Source organism: Galeopterus variegatus, unplaced genomic scaffold (assembly GCF_000696425.1).
Source record: "Galeopterus variegatus unplaced genomic scaffold, G_variegatus-3.0.2 Scaffold72, whole genome shotgun sequence".
NCBI lineage: Eukaryota > Metazoa > Chordata > Mammalia > Dermoptera > Cynocephalidae > Galeopterus > Galeopterus variegatus.
In genome coordinates this window covers 991,647-1,014,353 of record NW_007726183.1, presented here as the reverse complement: position 1 = coordinate 1,014,353, position 22,707 = coordinate 991,647, and the positions used below count along the sequence as shown (strand labels likewise).

The 22,707-nt window shown below is 36.9% G+C and overlaps 1 pseudogene; it reads left to right on the top strand.

Moving 5' to 3' along the window:
- Nucleotides 1–13,515: 13,515 nt before the first annotated feature.
- On the top strand, nt 13,516–17,509 carry LOC103594822 (annotated as a pseudogene).
- Nucleotides 17,510–22,707: the final 5,198 nt, after the last annotated feature.

Here is a 22,707-nt window from a genome sequence, read left to right as displayed (position 1 = left end):
ATTACAAACTCCTTAACATTATTATTATAAATAATAATAGTTATTATTATAGATAACTGTCTCACAGATTAGGCACATCGAAAATTATGGTCCCCAGTGTAAAAGGCACCTCTTTTGTAATGTTTTTGTTAAGATGATTCATTCCTTCCTGAATGTGTCATATTTTGCTTAGCAGAAATCTAGCATTAAAAAGCAACTTGAATATATTTTGTAGAGAACTTCCAAGGAAATTTTTGTAAATAACACAGCGTATGGTTATCTTTAAAACCAATGCCTTCCTGGTGTTACTTTATGTACATACTTCAATGCTATGTTAAATTACAGAATGGGATAGTGATTATCACAAGAACTGGGAACTTCATGAGAGCAGAATATATTTTTTTATTAACCTCTATGTTGCCGTGACCTAGTGCATTACTTAACACAGTTATTAGCACTTAATATTTGTTGAGTATATAAATGACTTCACAATTTTTCTAAGAAGAACGTAATCATGGTTCTGCTAGTAATAAAGATCATGGACTGGTGCTTCAAACTTCTTTAATGTTGCATTTTCAGAAAAGCCATAATTAGCATATTTAGTATGAAATTACTAAAAAATATTTTTTTCTCAAATGAAAGCAAGGCACACAGTTTTGATGACTAGAACATTTTCTAAAAAAGCACAACAATAAAAAGTTATTACGGTCAACTTAAACAATGTTTCAAAGAATACTCTAAATGCTCTTGTTAGAAGTACCACATAGATCCTATCCACATTAATTGTGTAGACTCTGTTCACATTAATTCTGTCTTCAATGGCTTTCTAGTAGTTGTTTAGTCCAATCTACATCACACTTCATTAACAGAATTTTTGCTTTTGATATGTAAATAACATATACTCGTATTTCAATTCTTGATTATGGAGAACAGTTTAATTTTACCTTAAGTAGTTTAAATACCTTTTTTTCTCAAATTACAATATTTTAAACACTCCTCCAGTTCCTTTATTCGTTACTTTCTATCACGTATTAAACTACAATCTATAATTAGCAGTAAAGTTGTTATAGGAAAAAAATGTTAAAAATATTCTAATGGAATATTTGTGTAGTGGACATTGTTGGTGTCCTCTGCTTCCCACCTCCATACCCTTGGATCACGTTCTCAGCTCAGGGCCCCTCCGCCAGCTTCTATGTGCATTGTAGTTAAGAGTGTGCATTTGTAAATTTCTTCACATGAATGCCTGGAGCTGACTCTGTATGAAAAGCCAGAAATGCCTGGGAATTTTCTTACTCATGTTCATCACCCGCAGAGTGGCTGTAGCCAATTACTGAGAGATTTGGGATTATAAAACCCAGCTCCTTTGCCTCCCGGCTGGATAAACTGTGGGGCATAATTTACCCTACTGAGTGTCCTGAGGGGTCAGGTTAGGTCAGGAATTTTATCAGATATTGTAACTTTGTTTGGCATCTTCTCTTCTTAATTACAGTAATGTAATGTTTAAATATAGAAATAAGTAGAGCTTTATTCATGCAGAGTATATCTATACTACACATCTAGTCTAAACAGTTTTCTAAAAGTATTTAAAACTTTCTGGCAATATTTTGTTTTAGTTTTCTCATGATTTAGCAGTAAAGAATGTATTGGTAAACATCCCTGTGTCCTGGCTAATTCTTCAGAGCATGCAGAGATAGGATTATTATTATGTTTTCAGACTTTTATTCTTATCTTTTTTCACATTATAGCTCTTATGTACAAATAGAATGTTTGCTCAGAAGTCAGTAGCCAATATGGTTGGGCTGAAGAGATAAGGTTTAATTTTAAAATATGCTTCTTGTTTGGAAGTAAGTGTTCATTTTCACCCTCATTATTTTGGAGAAATATAAAAATCTTTTTTTGCTGTTTGCTTTCCTCTCTCCTTCAACTAGATTGGGAAGATTTATTTCTTGTTCTTTTGACATGAAATAACCACACTAGTCAGCATGTTCAGATGTTTTTAAAGTCTCATCAATTTAAGTTCGATTGCTTTAAACATCTGACAAAAGTGCAATGTAGTTATATGGAAACTAGCAGAAACTTGAAAATCAGTACTCAGTAGTTAAGTAAAAAGGTTGCTCTGTAGGAAGAAAGAGATACTAACTTTTGATGATGGTTTCAGAAATCTGGCAAATGATTAAGAGCAACTAGTGGAAGCAAAAGTCTATAGCTTCTAAAACTTTCCCCCATCCCTAATGCTAAATTCAACCAACGTATTTTAACAACAGGAAGCTGTTTTTCAAGTAGGACCTTGATTCCATATACTAATGGTGAACCCCCATTACCTCAAATTCTGCTGAAATTAATCAAATAGGTGATAGACCTGTTCAAAGGTAGTCAGGATTGGGGTTCAAAATGCATGCTCTAGACACTAGCTCTGGCTCTAACCTAAAAGAAAATGGGCAGGTGCATAACCTTTCTGTCTTTAATTTTCCACAAATTTCTGTGAAAATAAGACCCATTCCATAGGGTTTCTATGATTATGTCTCCACATTCTACAGTGCATTCTTTTCCTTTACATCATAAGAGGATTTTTGTATGTGTAAGCTGGACAGTTAAGGAAATGCTTACCAATTATTTTACTCATGTTTGCATTTATTTTTATTTGTTTATTTACCCCCAAATTGTTAAGTCATACTATATTTATGTACTCCCTAGGCATTGTGGCTTTATTCCTATAACTTCATATAGTCTACATCCTAAAGGGTGAGCATAAGAAAAAGAAATTGTCATAAAATAACAAATTCAAGTTTTGATTAATCTGTATGTTGCTGAGTTAGAGAATAAAGAGAACAAAATGTTTCTTTGAGTCAGTGTCTTTTTTTATTGTATATATTTAAGGTATATAACATGATGTTTTGTTATATATATACATGAAATAATTACTGGAGTCAGGAAAATTAACATACCATCATCCTACATATTTATCTCTCTTTTTGTAGTGAGAGCATCTAAGCTCTACCTTCTTAAAGAATTTCTAGTATACAATACACTATTATTAAATATAGTCTTCTCTAGACTTATTCACCTACATGATTGCAGCTATGCAACCTATGAGCTATTTCTCCCCTCCCTGTTTCTGGTCACTACCATTCAACTCTGTTTCCATGTATTTGATTTAAAAAAAAAAAAAAATCCACATGTAAGTGAGATCATTTAGCATTTGTCTTTCTGTGCCTGGCTTATTTCACTTAGAATAATGTTCTCCAGGTTCATTCATGTTGCTGCAAATAACAGGATCTCATTCTTTTTTAAGGCTAAGTAATATCCCATTTTATATATATTTTTTCACAATTTTTTTTTATTCATTCATCCATCAGTTGACACTTAGCATGTTTCTCTGTCTTGGCTGTTGTGAATAATGCCGCAGTGAACCTGAGAGTACAGATAGTGATTTCTCTTATTTTGGATACGTGCCAAAAAAAAGGTATGTGATGTTAGGAGTTTACATTGTCATTTTAAAACAGATAATGAAGGCTCACACTAAATTATTCACAATGGGAATGAGGACGAAGATGATATTTGAGAGATATTTATGAAGTAGATTTAAAAGACATCTATGACACTTGGATTAGATTGTGAGGGTGAGAGAAAAGTTGAGAATTCAATAAAATTTAAGAAATTTAAGAAACATCCACCTATAAGCACTTATGGGAGATAATTTCACAAATATTATCTGATATGAATTTTAGAGTGTTTCTGCAATGTAAATCTTAATATCCCATCTTCTAGGTGAAGGTAATGAGATCTACAAAGGGAAGGTAACTTGCTCAAGATTTTATGATTAACAATCACCAAAACTGGTATTTGAACCAGTTGCTTTATGCATATCTACTTAGCTTGTTTCTAGTTTAAAATTTGACTTTCTCAAGAGCTAGAATACTGGATGACTAAACACCATGAAAAAAATAATTTCAACACATTTTTAAGTAATAAAAATAAGTTTTTAGACTCTAGAGATAACTAAAGGCTCTGCCAATAACTGCTATTTATGTAGTTGGTTATAATATTCAGAACACTAACATATAAATAATTTACCTAAGCCCCGTACAGTCTTGTGAATATGTGAGGCAAATTCCAGTCAAGGAAGGACCTTGCTCTTTGGCTACTTCCCAGTTTTTTAATCTTCACCATCAACTCCTCTATCTTAGCCCATCACCACTAGATATTTGAAAAGAGTTTAGCAATTTTCTCGGAATTACTAAATCTGAGAGTTGGAAAGAGACTTAGAAGATATCAAATCCAATTCTCTCATTTAAAGATGATAAAATTTGACCTGCTGAGGTAAGCAATTCATCCAAATTTACAAACTGAACTCTGACTCTCTAATATTCTGTACTTTTTAATAGTACGCTCTTTCTGTCTTTCATTATAATCATTCCTTGCTTTGCTTTAAATAGCATTATTAATAAACTCCAGAGTATTTCTCCTATTGAAGATTATGCTCTTCAAAGAAGACAAGCTTATTTTATTAAAATAAATTGAATGTTTTCATTTTGAGGAGTAAAACTATTTTTCATAATAAAACACAGCATGATTGTTTTGTCCCATAAAAAAAATATTGGTTCTAAATCGTAGTAATATGCTAAAGTAATTGAAATACACTAATATGAAGTGACTGTCATCCAAGCCCAACAAAATAAAAATTAGTCTCTGTGGCCACCTTGGATACTGTGATAATTGTTCTTATTTTGATCTTTTCTGGTTTTAACATTAGTTTTTTGAAATTAATTCAATTTAAGTTTATTGTTTGACACATTTTGACCAAATTACTGCTTTGGAAGCTTTCTCATTTTAAACCAGGTTATATTATTAACAAGGTAGAAAAAAAAATAAGGGAAAGAACATCTATGAGTTACTAACATAATTATTTTATTTTTCCTGAATAAAATCTTACTAGAGAATTTATATCTATTTAAACTGATTGCTTCTTCAAATGTATGAATTTTGACTTTTCAACTTTACTTATATTTGCATTAAAATAACTTCCCAGGCTGTAGCTTTGATGTATGTGCTTCTATTTTCAATTAGATATAAATGCATTTTTAGCATTTGTTTCTGTAAGAACTGTTGATATCTTCAAAAAATATCATGCCTGTCTTATATAGGCGGGTAATGGAATGCAGACTATTTTAGAAGCAGTTTTCTGCTCATCCATCACTCATTCAGCAACAGTCCTGTTGAAACAGTGCACAGGTTGATGAAAGAATCCCAATGCTATCATACCAATAAAGATCTGAAATATAATTTAAATTTTGAAAAAATAATTTCCTAAATGAACTACCAAATTAAACTGACACACCACAGGCTGGGGACCTTTACGCAAGGATCAAAGTAGCAGTGACCAGCAGTTAGAAGAGTCAGGAAATTGTATTCAGCAAAACCAGAACAGTAATGATGTAGAAAAACAAAGGGTGATAGAGTGGAAAGGTCTCAAACAGCTCAAGAAGGTCTGTTTTCAATCTCATTTCAGTCTTCAACAACCCTCAGTGTTTGTATGAATTTCACTCACAAACAGCCTCTTTTGAGTGAAGCTGATTTTTGTGAGTACTTGTCAAATGTGACATTTTCTTCCATTTTGCAAAAGAAGAAATTGCACACGAGGGATGGAAGAGTCTTTGGCAAGTTAAAGCTCAGTAATTGGTGTTTTGAGAATGAGGCCTTCAATGAATATCTTGTGAGAATAAGTTTGAGAATGTCTGAGAACTTTTCTTCTCATGAAATAGGAAAATAAAAAAGGGTCCAAATATCATTTCCCCTGTCTCTGGTAACACACATATTCAAGTAGCTTTTCTCATTTATTTCTGAGAAGTAGGTCATCTAAATTACAGATACTCTATCTGGTTGCATCAGTAAACAGGTTATTCTAATGACTTTTGATTGCCTACACTTGCTGAAAAGAGATTAGTTTCTTTTATTTACCACCGACCATTTCTAGTTTGTGTGTATTTTTATTAATTAACACAGTCTTTAAAATATTGATCTTTATTTATGAACTAGAATTTCAGACTAACAATATAATGAACATACTATCAAACTTTTCGGCCAATTACTGAGTAGGTGAAGGTTGTGACCAAGTTTATATAACAAAGTTGTTATGATAATCTCCAATTATGATTAAAACTTTAAGATAATCATTGCTATAATATTCATATAATGCAGGGAAGAAAACGGTAAATAAAAATAATTAGCTAAAGTGTTAGGTATCACATATAACAGAATATTATACAGTTATTAAAGATAATGTTTAAATGTACTTTGAAGCATAGTAGTTAGAAAATTCATATATTCTATGATTTCAAGTCATTGAAGAAACTAAATGAATAGAAAAATTTTGGAAGAAAACACACCAAAAATTGAACATCATTCACCACTGAGTGGTGGGATTATGAGTGTCTTTTATGTTTCTTTATACTTTATGGAATATTTCAAATTACTGTGAGTGTACGATGCATTGAAAATCAATCCAAAGTCAAAAGAGAGTTTAAAAGTAATAAAAAAAGAAAAGGTAAAAAAAAAAAAAAATTAAAAAACCCTATGTCAGTGACTACTTTCCTTACCATTTTTCATTCAGACTCACAGCTCCAAATACTATGTGCTGGCTGATGAATCTGAACTTGGATCCATTCACTGAACTCAGACCTATATACCCAGCCAGTAATTTGGCACCTCAATTTAGACATTTATTAGGCATGTTACATGCTACAAATGCACAACTGAGTTCCTGGATATCCCCTCCGTAAAGTTCTTATCCTGTCGCCATTCTCAGTTAATGTCAATGTTATTCTTCCAGTTGGTCTAGCCAAATACTGAAACGACTTTTGTTTCTACACTTTTCTCATATTCCTCATCTAGCCCATCAGCTACCATTTATGGCTCTGTTTTCATAAAACAACAAGAATATATAAACTCCACATCACTCTCACTAGAATGTGAACGAAGCTTCACCAAAATGGAATTTGGAGACAAAAAAAACACTTTATTTGGCAAACAGTTTGCAAACCTGGAAGACAGCCTTTTGTAGAAAGCCAAAGTGTGCTCCACCAGAACAAAGTGAGGGATTCTTGTATGTAACAAAAGTTCCCACCCAGGTTTCTGCTGAGGGTCCTCTATGTAAATGAGAGACTCAAACTTGTTCAGTCCTGATTGGTTTAGCCTGATATGCAAAAATAGCATTCTAGCTTGCTGAGTTCTGGCCAGTTAACAGTTGACAGGTTATGTACAGTCCATAGGGGGCAAAGTAAAGAATCCCTACGGCAGTGGCCTGGACGCATGAATAGGGATATGTGACTTGTGAAACTCTCAAACAGGATATATGTGCAACCTCTATTCAGCAAAGGGATGCTTGGCTCCATTCAGACTGTAGACCCAGTGAGCCACTCAGTATCCCTCTCTAGGAATTGCCTCTTTCAGGGTTCACAAAAGCTCCACACCACGCTCACTGCCACCGTGGATTACTGTCTAGCCTCCATTGCTTTTGTCCTTGCCCCTCTTAGTCTATTCCAAACAAGTAGCCAGAGTGATGACCTAGTGTATAGCTCTGACCATATTAAGTCTTCTCAGCACCCTGCAATGTCTAACCTTAGAGGATGAACCCTACTTTTTATTATAACCCACAAGACCCTACATAAATCTGGTCTGTTAGTTTTCCTTCTGACTTCATTTCTTACTATTCTCTGTCTCATTCACTCCCCCTGAAGAGGATTGAATGCTTGAGTACCCCAAAATGAAGATGTTGAAACACTAATCCCCAGTAGGATAAAATTAAGAGGTGGGCCCCTGAGAACTAATTACATCGAGAGTGGAGCTATTATGGATGGGATCACTGCCCTTATAAAAGGAGGGGACCCAGAGAGCCCTCACCCTCTCCCCACCACATGGGGATAGAATAAATTGGCAACCTGAAGGTGGTCCTCACCATACCCCAACCATGGTGGCATCCTCCTCTTGGACTTCCAGCCTCCTGACTATGAGAAATAAATTCCCGCTGCTTATAGTGTTTATACACAATCCAGTCTACGGTATTTTTTTTTAATAGCTGCCTGAACTAAAACACCACCCATGGCACATGGCCTCTTGTTCCAGGAACAAGCTAGGCACACTCCTTCAGGGCTCTTCACTGATTTCTGCCTTTGCCTGGAATTTTTTTCCCCAGTGTGATGGTTCCTATTGTATATCATAGTCTCCGGTTAGCCAAACACTAAACTAGATGCTGCTGTGAACGTATTTTGTAGATGTGATTAAAGCTCATAATCAGCTGACTTTAAATAAAGAAGATTATCCTCAATAATCCGGGTGTGCCTGGTTCAATCAATTGAAAGGCCTTAAGAGCAGAGCAGAGGCTTCCTAGAAGAAGAACAAATTCTGCTTGTGGGTGGCAGCTTTAGCTAATGTCCAAGAGTTCCACACGGCCCTTCCTGATGGCCTACACTGTTTATTTCAGATTTTCTTAGCCTGTCCTTACAATCACTTAAACCAATATCTGGCAATAAATATCCCACTAGTTCTTTTTCTCTGTCTGAACACTGATTGATTCATCACTTATTCATATAGATATAACTCCCTTCAAGTTTTTACTCAAAATACAACTTTTAGTAAAATTCTGGTCACTCTTTGTTATATGTACACTTCCCTTTTCCTGCTTCATTGTTATTCATTATTAACAGGTACTACTATCCACCATAATTGATGTTTTACTTATTTTTCTTGTGCGTGGTTCCTCCTCTAGAGTATACATTCTATGAGGCAGAGATTTCTGTACCTGATTTGTTTATATAGCTGATGAGTGCTTAGTTATAACATCACTAAATATATATGTTTAGTCATTCTGTGTGATGTAGTATCAGGGGCCATTCAAATAAATGACAGAGGCCAGGACTGTGGTATAATCTACTTGGAGCTTCGAGATTTTGGATAATTCAATGAACCTCCTAAAGAATGTCTCTCTGCTGTAAATAGCTAACAAAGCTGTTATGATGAGTATAGAACAATATATGGGACAATTTATAGAGTGTAAAGCATTTTCAAAAATAATAATAATTAGGGGATATTTATAAATATTTTATACAGTAACAATTTTCATAGTATACATCATAGAATTCCAGTTTGCAATTCGATAAATAGGCTGTCTTTAAAACTTACAATATTAATATGTCTGTTATAAGTAAAAATAGATTAAATAAATAAAGTCAATAGCTGAAAATATTTTAACACAGTGTCTGAGATTATTATTAAAATGCTTTCTATTTTAAGAATCATAAAAATTTTACATTAAATGTCCTTTGCATTTGGATAAGATGTTTCTTTTGAATCACTCGTTAAGAGCTTTATCACAGGTGCTATAGTGAAATAATGGAGACAATGGCAACTCATAGTATGTTCATATGCCATAAAAACTCTTTTTCCTTATGGTTATTTCATGAGACTTCGGAAAGCATTGCCAAATCAACTTTGGACCACCATTTTATATTATTTCCACTATTTTCTTAGGAATCAATCTCTTTCTCCCTTCTCTTTCTCTCTCTCACTCTCCCCACACATACTCCCAGTCTCAATTTTATGCATATAATCATAGCACTTGCTCTGGCTCAGAAAAAAAATAAATTTCAAGCTTAGATTCAGCTTAATGCCAAAACTTATAAATACATCTTACAACTCAATAATGGTTAAGGATTATTTTGCAAGCACAAGTAGTTGCTATGCTTATCATACCTCTAGCTTTGAAACAAAAATCAAAAGTAGTTTCAATTTTCTAATTCCAGACAGTAATATTGTACAATACGTTTATGAAATTAGTTATTTCAAATTATGGATAAAGTTTTATATGTAACTCAAGTGAGTTGGATTTTGAAGTAAACATAAAATTGGATTCCAAAATGTACATATAAAAATAAATGTGAATTTATTCAAACTAATTCACCATACTCAGCTCTAATTCACAATAGTTCCCAAATTTATTGTCAAGAAAATAAATCCCACACAGGAACAACAAAAAATATACAATGGCAAAAGTATATACTTCTTGACCCAGCCCTAATATAACTGTTTTTGTTTTTGTTGTTGTTGTTTTCAGTAGAGAAATCCTTGCTGAAATACTTTCATTGTAGTTCTAAAACAGCCCACCTGGAACTATATCCATGCTGGAGCATCCCCTCCACTCAATACATCAACACCAGTGGGGCAGAGGTTAAAATCTGAATGCTCAGAGCTTAAGAGATTGATTTGCTTGCATTTGCAATTGAGTGATATTGCTCTAGAAGGAAAATAAAATGATGGTAATATGTTGAAGGGCCCACTAAAGGCCCTGCCATCCCTCTCAGTGTGGGCCACCCAAAGTGCAGGGCAAAACCTGAGTAGTCTGGAGTAGCACCGAGGAGTGAGTAAAAGGCCATCTTTAGTCTTGAAACCTAAATCTGACAAGTATATTTGAGCAGACATTAATGAATTTGCAAGTTATCTCATTTTTGCTATTGTTATCTAATATTTTTATACCAGTAATAAGTATGAGGATTAAGACATGATCCCTATATTCCTAGTCTCATGCAAAAAATAGCATTTAGCAGCATCCAAGCTTAACCCACTTAGAGTAGTTTTAAATACACACTGTATTTTTTCACCTTACCAAATTGATTGGTCGTTTTGCCAATTTTAGGGCAAGCAATATATATATATATTATATATGCATAACTTTAATATGAATTAAACATTTTTAAATTATAGTATGGTTTGTATCATAAATATCTATATACATTGTAATATAGCTTATATTTTTACTTTTAAACACATCTTATTTCTTAAAGCATATGTTCTGGCAAAAGAGGGCAAAGTCCTTTAAAGTTATCAGTTCCTTCACAGGCCAGGCTACAAAGATAATGGTGACATAAAATTCAGATGTGTCATAGAAAGTTTAGTGTGCTCAAATTTACTACCGGTAATTCTAAAGCAGAAATTCAACTTCTCTTTCTAAGTTATGAGCAGAGAGCTAAAAATATACCTGCTAGATAAAGAACAAATGTTGTTTAAAGCTGACTGTAAAGGCTTTTCATGATACTGTAGCCTCCTGGTTAAAAACTTTGAGCTGCTGCTTCCAGGGGATATGAAAGAGCATTACCCCATGTACAGTGGGAAATCCATTTTTATTTATACTCCAAGGAGAAGTTTTATTCTTACATTCAAAGGAATTTTAAAATGACACTCCCATCACCAAAGCGAGCTGGCTCTGGTGATAACACAGGTCTAGAGTTCATGGGCGAGATAAAGAGTTAGAGAATTAGTGCATCAAGTGGCACTTATGTTTAAAAATACAGCAAGCAGGAGGTATTCTCTGAGAAATCAAGTGATAAACACATTAAAGAGAAAAAAATTCAAGCACACATCAGTTAGAGACTGAGTCAAAAGAGCCTCCCGTTAAAGTGAAATGCCATCTCTTCTTTCATAGTCTACCATGAAGAGAACAAGCCACACAGCTTGGGCTCCAATTCAGGCCCTGACACTTGGTGGCTATTTCAGCCCAGCGTTCAGAAGGAATCAGAAAGCATGCTCAAAAAGGTTTAACGGAGAGGAATTTAAAGAAATGTTTTATCTTCAGAGGTATAGGCAAGGATAACCAGCAAAGATGGAAAGGCACCCAGAGACAAGCAACGGTGGAAAGCAGGTATCACTTTAAGCCCAAAGGAGAAAGTGGAGGGACCAGTGGTAGATGTTACAGAACCCAGTGAAGGCTGCAGATGTGGACAAAGCGCCACCCAGGAGGAGTCGTGGCTATGGAAGAACACAGGCACTGCCGGACCCGCAGCCAAGCAGGAAAGACTGGGGAATACAAAGCCGTCCCCCTGTCTTCTGCTTCCATATATTCTGCCAGGGCCTCCCATCAATCAATCTGAAAGCCAGAAGCCAAGAGATCCTGTGTGATGCAGTCTGGAGATTTGCCTCCTTGGGCAGAGAGAATTACGAATCCGGATGAGCCATTCCTTGTTGGATGGTGGGTAGTTAGCAGGGAAGATATACAAGTGTCTCTCTGTTTTAAAGAACACGTGTATTTCCTTCCATGGAATCATGAACTTGAGTATCAACCTTCTCACTAAAAAGTTAACTGTTTTTTTGTTTTTGTTTGTTTTATTTTATCTTCCTTAGGACAAAAGCAGCTGCAGATTACACTAAAGCCTGGGTTTCTCCTCTCAGTTTTTTTTTTTTTTTTTTCCCTCATAAGTTTGTCAATTGTAGACTTGTAAAATAGCTCTTTCTCTTAGCTTGCTTTTTGCTCTGACTGAATTAAGTTTAAATTTATTAAGATCAGATTTTTTAAGCCATCCATTCTTTCTAAAATCTTGCTTCTTAAACAATTTTCAGAAAAGATTTGCATATTATTTGAGATAGATTTAGGTGAGTTGCCTAGAAGAGGGAAAAGACATAATTTTGTGCTAACTCTGAGACCACCAAATTTCGTGTAGAGTAAGCCAGGATAGTAAATAATAGATGATAAATAAATCTGAGGAAATGCAGGTTTATCTGAAACCATGCCCCATTCTGGGTATAGGGACTCTTGAGCTTTGACGGGCCTTTTCCTGGTCTTATGGTTTTACTTTCACTGCATGTAATTTTACTGCTGTCAGCAGTGCTCACGTAAGAGGGCCATAGCTTCTGCTGGAATTTAGTTCAGAATAAGGTCCAATTCTGCTCATGAACTGAACTCCCTCATTCTTTTATAGCTAATCAAATTAAACAACTTTATCACCAAGATGTTAAAACTAATCTTATTTATTGGTTTAAAAACCAAACAAACAAAAACAAAAGCATGGATTTCTCTCCCATTTTCTTCTGCCCCAATTCCGGCAGGTTAGGTTTACAGAACATGATTTTTCTCCTTTGTCTTGAATCAATAGCATTTGTACTTGATTTCCTAGAAAAAGAACTGGCTTTACTGTGCCTCACCTGGTCTTTTACTCTGGGGAGTTTTGAAGGTCTAAAGAGAATAATAGGCATCTTTCAAAATGAATAGACTGTGCTTTCATTTTAGCCTAATGCCCTAGTATAACTTTGCTCACTTTCTGGGTTTAGTCTCCAAGACCCGTCAGGGATAGAAACAAAAGGCTGTATGATATGAATATGATACAATATCGGCTCTTATTAGGGAAAATGGTTTCTTTCTCTACACCGGCTAATTTTTCTGCATTTACTTTGATGTCACTATGTTAATTTTTAATAGTTTAAATATTATTTTCTGCTCTGGCTTCTACCCCAGGAAATAAAGGGATAAAAGGAGTATTGTCCCCACTTGTACAATGAAAGATAGGCAAACTGCCTTCAAATTTACTACATTTTCAAACCAATCAAAGAACTGAGGTTACTGAGTCAGCAACACTTATCCGGTATAGAAACAACTGAACACCAGTAAGAAGTGTCCATCTAGAAGAGTTGACTAATTGGTGATGGCCATGTACTGGTGGGAAGAATAGTGGGCAACCTTGTTGGGAGATAGCGAGAAAAACTGGAAGAGTCCCCATGGTTTTGCAGGCTGTTTTTCCACAATCTGCATTGGGAACTCACAGCAAAGGTTGGAAAAAGTTCTATGAAGTACCAGCTGTGGTGCAGAACTGAGAAATAAGAGCAAAAGCCATGTGGGAATGATCAGAAACTCCACCTAGATCCTATGCAATTAAAAACAAAAACCTTAATCTAAGAGTCAGGGGAGAGGAACAAACACTCCTGCCCTTAGGGCATGGGTGGATCCTCCTTGTAGCTCAAATGGAGAACAGGATTAAAGTAACCTTTACTCTGGGAGGTAGAATTAAGCAGCCCATAACTAGAGCCAGGGGAGAGTCAGAGGAACTGAAATGTCTACATCCTCAAGATGCAGAGATAGAATGCATTCATAAAACTAAGAATTAATCAGAACAGAAAACATATCCCTCCAATATCACCCTTCCAAGCCAAGCTAGGAAGCATCATAACAAGCATAAGCAGAACCGTTTTGGTAGATGAACAAAGAAGTCCTCTCTGCGGAGCAGCACAATGGAAGACCTAAAATTCAAAATCCAACAAAAGCTTCTGAGGTAAACAAAGTGATCCCTCTAAATAGATGGCATCTGTATAGGAATTTGGAAGCTGTAATGCAGTAGTAAATCTCCAGTCTAGCCCAATTCTTAACCACACAAACTTAATCCATCCCACTAAAGGTATAGCAGAATAAAGTACATCCATTTCTTTGAATAAATGCTGTTCACTTCAACTTCTACTGTCCTGCATGAGATTTTTGGCCCTCAAAAAATAAGTATGAGGCATACAGAAGGAAAGAAAGCACATTTAAAGAGACAAAGTAATAAGCAGAACCAGACTCAGATATGGCACAGATGTTGGAAGTGACAGGCAATGCCAAGGAACTATGATTAATGTGTTAGAGGGTCTAATGTGGAGGTTGATCACATTCAAGATGAGATAGGCAAGCTCAGCAAAGATATGGCATCTATAAAAAAGACTCAAAGAGAAATATTAGACATAAAGAACACGGTAACATAGTTGAAGAATGCCTCAAGAGAACATCAATGGTCTAAACAAAGCATAAAACAATTAGTAAACTTGAGAGGTTGATGGGAATACCCAGATGCAAACAGAAAAAGAAAAAAGACAGAAAGAAAAGAGAAGAAGGAGGAGGAGAAGGAGGAGAAAATAAAGAAAGGAAGAAAAAAAGAAAAAGAAAGAAAGAAAAAAAACCCAGAATTATATGTAAAGAAATTAACCTCATCAAAGAAAGTCCTGGCCTTTGCCAGTGGCTTCTGGGAAGTGATCTCTAAGCCTCTGGGATGTCCTGCCTGATGGAATTTTCTGCCTAAGTGCTTTGGGTCACAGGATAGTCTTAAGACAGGGGCGGCTGTATTGGAAAGACCAACAATGCAATTTAAGATGGGGGTTGGGTCGCATGGTATCAGTGAGATATGAGATATGAATGAGATCAACTATGTTAATCATGCTTGGATACTAGAGTCCCAATAAAAACCAATCAATTAATCAACCAATTAACCGTGCTTAGATAATGCATTCCCAATAAAAACTCTGAATATTGATGCTCAGGCCAGCTTCTCTGGTTGGCAGTACTCTGCACATATTGTTACTTCCCAGACTCTACCTTATGAGCTTCCTCCTTGGCTGATTTTAATCTGTATCTTTTCTCTGTAATACACTATGACTGTGAGTATAATAGCTTTTAGTAAGTTAAGTGAGCCCTCTAGAAAATTACTGAACCTGAGGATGGTGCCCCTAAACTTATGAATCATGTCACAAGTGAGGGTGGTCTCTGTTCCCTCTCACTTTGCACTAATTGGCCTAAACTCCTCAGAAAAAGAACATCTGAGAGCAGTGGAATATCAAATATTCTAACAAATGTAGAGGACGAATACCTGGATGAAAAGAGAAAGAGAACAAGCACAAGAAATAATGGTCTAGAATTTTCCAAAATTTGTGCCAGACACTAACATACAGATCTGAGAAGCTCAGAAAAAAATATTAAAATAAACAGAACAGGAAAAAAAAAAAGAAGATGCATATGTATTGGAAGATAAATTAAAATGCCTCTACTCATAAGTGACATGATTGTTTATGGGGGAAACCCTAAAGAACCTACAAAAGACTCCTAGAATTAATGCATGAGTTTAGCAGAATTGCAGGATACAGTCAATATACAAATCACTTGTATTTCCTCATATTAGCCATGAATAAATAACATTCAAAATTTAAAAAGCAATAATACTATTTACAATAGCACCAAATATATTTAGTTATAAATAAAAGTATTTTGTTTTTCTTTTTTCTCCTTTCGCTCTGGAGAACACAAAGTCCCGTGTTCGATTGATTAACTATGTTTCTGTAGTTTGCGTGGTGCATTATTTTGTTTACTATTATGTATAAACAACCCTTAAATACACTTAGCTGTTAGCATTCAAAATATAAATTTACGTGTCAGGCTGTTAGGGGAGAGCTGTAGTTGATTTTATGACATGTTTTTATAAGGTAACAACTGCAAACTACTGAGAAAATCAAAGAGACATTTTCAAAGGAACTCAGTAGCTTTTCTGGGTACGGCAGAGGCCGTGGCATCGCCTTTGCTCAGAGGAGAGGACGGTCGGTGGTTGGAGTGCAAAAATGCAAACAGTGAAACCTTTCACGTGGAGAAGCAAAACCATACTCCAGGGAAGCGCCATCGGCATCACCACCAGCAGCACCAGCAGCAGCCACCACCGCCTCCCATACCTGCCAATGGGCAACAGGCCAGCAGCCAAAATGAAGGCTCGACCGAGAACTGCAGGACGCCAGGAGAGAAGACCTTCGCCCAACGCAGCCGTCTCTTTGTGGACAGTCCTCCTCCTCCTGACATCACCGAGGAGGAAATGAGACTAGTTGAGACATGTGGGAAGGCAGGCGAGGTCTTCATTCAGAAGGACAGAGGCTTTGGCTTTCTCCGCTTGGAAACACGACCCCTCGCAGAGATCGCCGAGGTGGAGCTGGACAGATGCCGCTCCGTGGACCGCGGCCGCGTGTGCGCTGTGCCCGTCGTCGTCCCTCACGGTTGGGATGACGCACTCAGTGCGTGTCCAGCCAACTGCTGGCAGAAGCCTTTTCTGTGTTTCGGGTGGAGAGGGCTGTCGTCATCGCGGATGACTGAGGAAGGCCCCCAGGAAAAGCCATCGTGGAGTTCTCAGGGAAGCCAGCTGCTCCGAAAGCTCTGGACAGACGCAGTGACGCCTCCTTCCTGCTCGCCGCGTTTCCTCGACCTGTGACAGTGGAGCCCGTGGACCGGTTAGAGGACGAAGCGGGACTTCCAGAGAAGCTGGTTATAAAGGACCAGCAGTTTCACAGGGAACAGAGCAGCCCCCGGATCTGCACGGCCCGGCTCCTTGGAGTGTGAGCGTGCCGTGGGCTGCAAGGCACTGGCTGAGACGCAGACGCCGCAGCAGGACCGAGTGACCGCAGCATCCAGGGGGCTCGTGAGGAGCTGCAGCTGCAGACGGAGGCTGCCCGCCACGAGCGCCAGGTCATGCTGATGAGGCAGGATTCAATGAGGAGCCAAAGGGAACTCTGGAGGATGGAAGAACTGCCCAACCAAGTGGTGCAAAGCAAAGGCAGCTGGAGCTCAGGCAGGAGGAGGAGCACAGGCGCTGTGGCACCAGGAAGAAGGAGGCGGTGACAGCAGGGAGGACTCAAGGGAACCACCCTGATGCGACAGAGCAGGAGGTACAGCTGGGTCAGACGGCTATGGGAGGTGCTATGAGTCCAAACAGCAGAGGTGCCGTGCCCCCGCTCCTGTGCCAGCTGGTACCCCAGCTCCTCCAGGACCTGCCACTCTGATGTCAGATGGAACCTTGGGATTGACTCCACCGACACCAAATGCTTTGGCCAAGCTGCCCCAATGGAAGGAACTGGGGCTGTTGGTGGAAGCCCTCCTGCATTCAACCGTGCAGCTCCTGGAGCTAAATTTGGTCCAAACAGAAATCGTGGATACTAATAAACTCTCACCGTCTAGTTTCCCAAAAGCTTTAAAGGAAGGACCCTTTTTGCACTAGCCAGAATTCTACCCTGGAAAAGTGTTAGGAATTCTTCCCAATAGGAAGGTCTTCCCTGCCTGTACTACTTACTCTAAGGAGTATGCTGGAGGCAGAGGGCAAGGGATGGGTGGTATTTAACAAATCAGTTGTGTAGTATATTGTTTAATCAATTGTGTGGGGCATTCTTGAAGTCTCAAAAGTGACTGTTGAGGGCCTCCATGGCAAAATGGATCCAGATAGAGCCCCATGAATCTTGATCATTCCGTGTTTTGTCCATTCTATTTTATTTGCTTTCTCATCCTTACAACTTCCAACCCCAGAAACACTGCCACATAGAGCACAACAACCAAACCTCTCCCAGTGACCTTAGCTCGGCTGCTCCATTCACTCCCAGGTGAGATTCAGGCAAATGTCCACAGAGGTCACACTCAAAACACATACAGTTCTGTTGTATCCCATTTATTATCCCTTCATGTCCTAAAAAAGACATTTTCTCTTAGAGATTTCATTTCAGTATGTCTTTTAAAAACATGTGTTAACTTGCCTCCATCTTTTTCTTGGGTGAGGACAACCCAGGAGCAACCCTTCTGTGTTGTGTCTATGGCGTTGCTGTTCACAGCTTTTCTTGAGAGACTTAGTACAATCTTGGGAATATGGTTGCTGTATGCTGAAGATCTGACAGTAGCACTTAGCCTGGCCTGTCTTATGTAGTTACGGTGTGCAATTTTTTTATTGGTTACCATGTTTGATTTGTCCCTGATCCCTTAAATTCGGATTTTTTCTGAGAAATGAAACAGTAATGCAGCATCAACTATTTAAAATACACTTAAGCCTAAAAAAAAAAAAAAAAAAAAAAAAATCAAAGGAACACAATAGGCTGCAAGTCAGTTCCTTCTGCTCTCTTTGCAAAATATAAGTTCCAATTTATTTAATCAGACCTGTGTTTTCCCATGGACAAAGTAAAAACAGTATGAAAATTTTTAGATGATATTTGTAAAGCACTACTGTCGGGTCCGTCACCGGCTGACCCAAACAGCCCTAGCTTCGTTCCTTTTGGTGGGCGAGCGAATGGCCCGGATTCCTCTTTCCCTCCTGTCCCCTTTGGGAGGAGACGGGGGAAGAGAGCGGTGAAGAGAGGTGAGCACAGCCGCCGGCTCCAACCAGCCCATTAAAGGACATTCAGACGCGGCGGGGGTTCTGTTGAGCAGTTCCGTGTATTATCACACAAGCACTTGCTTTTAAAGGCAAATGGGGAAGGGAGGTTTTTACATCCTCCAATCAGCTTAAAGGTTACGAGAGCATGCATCCTGTCTCAATGCCTAGCTATTGCAATCACACAGTGTTCACGAGCGAGAGCGGAAATGCGTATAGACCAATAAGGCTATGGCAGGGCTCCCGTGGACACTCTCACCTCGCTTCCTCCTGGCACCGTCTTAGGCTGCCACGTTAATAGACCCTTGTGTGCCCATAATGGCACCACTTGTAATGTCACTTAAGGTGGTGTTAGTTTTCAAGGCCTGACACACTACCATTTAAGGTTTGCTAAAAAAAATTTAAAAAGAGTCTTCTAAATAGTTGGAGTTCAGTTCTTGTGAACAACTGTTTGCTTTGACCACTGTCATCTGTCAGCCTTTTATTGTCTTCCTCTTTCCACACGTTTCTTCTCAGTGCTGTCTAGCTGAGCACACTGATGTTCCCTGGTATTCTGGTCAGACTTCCATTGAGAACAGAGAAAAGGTGGTATCTGTAGGAGAGGAAATAGAAGAAAAATGTTAGCTAGGGGCCAAAAATGTGAATTGCATTTGTCTATGTCTGATAAAAATAAAGGAAGACAGATAAAGCTATAATTATCTCACAAACTTCTGTACATATGAACAGGCATATTTCAAGGACATTAAGAAATAAGGAATTCAAGGTGAGAGGGTAAAATGTATAAATTTCCCAAATGGAAGTGAGTAATAAAAGAAGTGCACTTAACATAAAATACTACTTTGAAGACTTGAATTAAACCCTACGAGTTCTTGAGTGCACAGGAAAATAGATCTAGATGATAGCTTACAGAAATCAATAATGAAATAAAAAGAACAGATAAGACTGAGTGATAAAGGTAAGATTGTATAAAAATAAATATAACAATGAAAAAAATAAAGTAAGGTCTGAAATGGAGAAAATTTGAAAGGAAAATGGAGAAATTCAAGATAAGGAGAGAGAAATATCAAAGTGTAGAAAAAAGTAATCCATCTATATAAATAACAATTTCATATTAAATAATGTGTTAATTAAGTCATGGCATGCTTATGGAAAGATTTTATTTTTTGTCATATAGAACTTTATTCAGGACAGGATTAAAATTTATAATTATCTTCAGCTAATATAGATGACAAATATTATGCTGAAAAAGAAGAGCATATATGAACACAAACACTAAACTGTAATACTCTGTAATACTACATTATTAGGAAGAATAAATGAAAATGAACTTTATTAAGAAGGAACTCTTGGTTGTGACCACCAAAAAAATATTAGAAACAATAGCAGAAAGCATGCTTCCCTTGTATTTTTCCTCAAAATGGGGCAATCACGCATCTGCTTAATCTTGTGGGCACCCAGTTATTAATTTCAGCTCCTCTTCTCTGCCTTGAACCTTTTCTTTCCCCTCCCTGCTTAGCAGTGACTGGAGTGGATAGATTTGGGTTCTGTGGCACCTGGAGATTATGTAATTTGGGGGATCCTTTTTAAAAAATAGAACACAATTTTAGGAATAAAATATTAGGTATGAAACTAAGCACTTTATTTTGTAGAATCAAAAAAGGTTCAATAAGTGCAAAATTATAAATGCTGATAAATACCAAAAGCATCAAAAATTCTGTTAAAACAACATAGTTATTTTTAATCAAATGTCTCACATGCCTATATCAAACCTCTCATACATAAAATTTTGATGCAAATTCCTCAGATAACTTCATTATATGACAATGGTTTTTGTAAAGAGATAATAAAACATCAATCCAGTCTCTCTTTCTGGCACTGGAGATGAAAATTTATTTTTATTTTTAATAGTTCAGATAAGTTTCTTTTAGTATAACCATACAATATTGATAGAATCTAAATTTTAAAACTAATTGTCAAATTTTAAAAAAAACAAACAAAACTAAAATTTCTTTCTTATGCAAGACATTTAAGATATCCTAACGTTTTTGTAGTACTGCTCTAGGTTTATTTCCTCAAAATCAAAAGGTTCTGACGGATTATACTTCACATGATTGTAGTATTAGCCCAATTACTCGGGCAAGCAGATGCCAAGACAGGCTCATATGTGGAAGAAATTTATTGTGAAAATGCCCATAAGAGAAAATAAGGAGGAAGCCAATACCAGACAATGATGCCGATTTCCTCCCAAGTGAAGGTGAGAAGGGAAAAAAAAAAAAAAAAAAGAAGGGGGATAGAACCTATCAGACTGCATTGTATTCTAAGGAAAGTTCTGCGAAGTTCTTACCAAGTTATCAAGCTAAATTTCCTTGTCAAAGGAGTTCTGCCATTTCCAGGAATTTACCTGCCTTGACACCCCTGCCACACTCAGTCATGAAGCAGCTTTGAGGAAGTGAGAGCTCGGTTCAGATACTGGGGTGGATTTCAAAGTGCAGCAGCTGAGTCCTCAGTCAATCCTAGCCCTTGCAATTGGAGATCTGAGGTGTGTTCTCATGGCAACCACAATTCCCATCAAAAGATGAAAGTAGATACATGGTCTATTTCAATTGTTCCTTATGTTCCATCTATCTCTGTGTATTTATCTATCTCTGAAATGAAAAAAAAAAACTTTTATTTTTATTATGCATCAGTGAGAAACAAATCATGAGTAATAAAAATATTCCCCGCAACAAATCTAACTACTGTTTGCTACTAGGACAAGAAGCAACTTAAATACTTAACTATATTTGGAGGACAGAAAAATCACATAAGTATATTCCCTTAACTCAAATTAAATGTAAATTCAACTTTCTACTGGCACCTCCCAAAAAGTCCAAAGGCTAATTCAATGTAAAAGAAGGGAAATAAGAGTAAAATAGATAATTGTTTGACAGTAAAATGTGTTACTTTTCTAAATTTTACAAAAATATATGAATATGTGAACACTTTCCTAGGGCCCCTTACAAGGCCTTGCAAAATTAAGAGACCTGGAGATTAAGCTTTATTAAATTCATAGTTAATTTGCCCTTGGATCATGTTAAATGTCTAACAAAATTTTCTCTTAATTTTAATTTTTTGAGGGAGTAAAATATAGGAATCTAAAGTACCCAAAAAAGTGCAAAGGAACCACTAGGCCATTTCCACTGGGAAAATAACTTGAGATTCTCCATCATCTAGCACCTGTTTTAAAAAAGGAACATCATGGTATAATACTGAGGGAAGTGTTGGAAGGAGAAAAGGATAAGCAAGAAAGCTAATGTGGTTACTAGAGGGGGAGTAAAAGTACAACGTGTTCTAATTGTGTTTGTGCATGTGTGTGTGTGTGTGTGTATGTATGTGTGTGTGTGTATGTACAGTGGAATCCATAGTTGTTTCAAAGCTCCTCAACATGCAACAGAATCATATACTTTTTAATTATATATGTTTATTTAAGTACTTTGAAATATTGGCATTTGAATCCCTTAGTACTTTTGCAAAAGTTTTCTTAGTGGGTATTTTTATTACTTGGGATATTTTGACTTCATCTGCTACCATATTCTACTAATATGAAATATATAAGACAAAGACTGAAAGAATAGAAAACAAATTTTAAAGGATGGCTCATCATACACAAGTCAATAAATGTGACACACCACATTAACCAAATCAAGGACAAAGAGCATATGATTATTTCAATAGACACAGAAAAAGCATTTGACAAAATTCAACATCCTTTGATCATAAAGACTTAGCAAATTAGGTATGGAAGGAAAGTATCTCAACATAACAAATGCCATATATGAGAAACCCACTCTCAGTATCATATGGATACATGAACAAGATACAGTATCATCCTGATACAGAAACAAGACATGGGTGCCTGCTATCACCACTCAGATTTAACATAGTATTGGAAGTACTAGTCAGAGAAATCAGGCAAGATAAAGAAATAAAGGGCATCCAGATTGGAAAGGACGAAGCCAAACTGTCC